The sequence below is a fragment of the Ailuropoda melanoleuca genome, unplaced genomic scaffold (genome assembly GCF_002007445.2).
Source record: "Ailuropoda melanoleuca isolate Jingjing unplaced genomic scaffold, ASM200744v2 unplaced-scaffold61380, whole genome shotgun sequence".
NCBI classification, from domain to species: domain Eukaryota; kingdom Metazoa; phylum Chordata; class Mammalia; order Carnivora; family Ursidae; genus Ailuropoda; species Ailuropoda melanoleuca.
The window spans coordinates 1-1011 of NW_023235371.1; the positions used below are offsets into that span (position 1 = coordinate 1).

At 33.9% G+C, this 1011-nt stretch overlaps 1 long non-coding RNA gene across 1 annotated transcript; it reads right to left on the minus strand.

Moving 5' to 3' along the window:
* Window positions 1–1001, minus strand: LOC117799977. Its single transcript, XR_004623051.1, has 2 exons — window positions 503–1001; window positions 1–391 (listed from the first exon to the last, which is right to left on the minus strand). It is a non-coding gene; the product is annotated as an uncharacterized LOC117799977 (long non-coding RNA).
* Between the last annotated feature and the right edge of the window lie 10 nt (window positions 1002–1011).

Here is a 1011-nt window from a genome sequence, read left to right on the forward strand (position 1 = left end):
AAAGGTTTTAAGTCTGCTTATCATGCTCAGACCTATCGTATACACTTGGTTAAACTCATTTATTTTATATATTCATCTCCAGTGCCTCATTCCTAAAAAGAATTGAGGTTTGTGTACTTGATTTAAAAACAAAAAGAAAAACAAATGCGTTAATATGTCTAGTGTTCTAGCCAGAAGATCCTTTTATTCATTCATAGGTAATACTTTGGCCCCATGTGCATTGATGTAGGTAAGAAGGATTTTGGCTCTCTGCTCTATGACATCAATAAGCTTTTCAATTCCTTGTCTACCTCCTTGACTTTCCCAATAAACTTTATCAAGAAACAGAGACTGAAGGAGTTTCTGCCGTAAGTGCTGGCTCTTCAAAACAGAAACTGCAGATTCGGGAAACCTGAGAAGATAAAATGATATTTCATTCTTAGTAATTGCTTAGAAATATTATGCCTTACCCAATTGCTTTGCCCTTCATTAATCTGGCATAAATCACACTATCAAATAGTACCTGGAAAATGAAAACATTTTTTGTCACTGTCAAGCTGATGCTTCTCTTAATAACAGTATACTAGAAGAATATGTTTCAAGGGAACTGAATTTTCTATGCTGAATTTTCCATTGAGAACTTGACATACTAGCATCTTATTTAAAGTCATTATCTGTAGGCAAAGAGAGGCACAGAATTAAAAAGAGTTCTGTTATCCTGGCAAAAATACTTTCCTCAGTCTTAAGCTCCATCTCACCCATAGAAACCACTTCAATCTGTCAAGTAGAATAGCATCCTCATAAGTGTCAACGTGAGGTTTTATGCAAGAAAATATGAGAAGCGAAATGCTGACAAATGCATGACTGAATTTAATGTGAAATAATCCAAAATGTAGGTAGTAAAAAGAGAAAGGAATCATTCCATAATGCCCAATTAAATAAAGAATTGCTTCTGAATCAGATTATACTTCAGGAATTCTGAGAATCTGGGAGCATTTTACTAAATTGGAATACTAAAGTGTTTTCAAATAA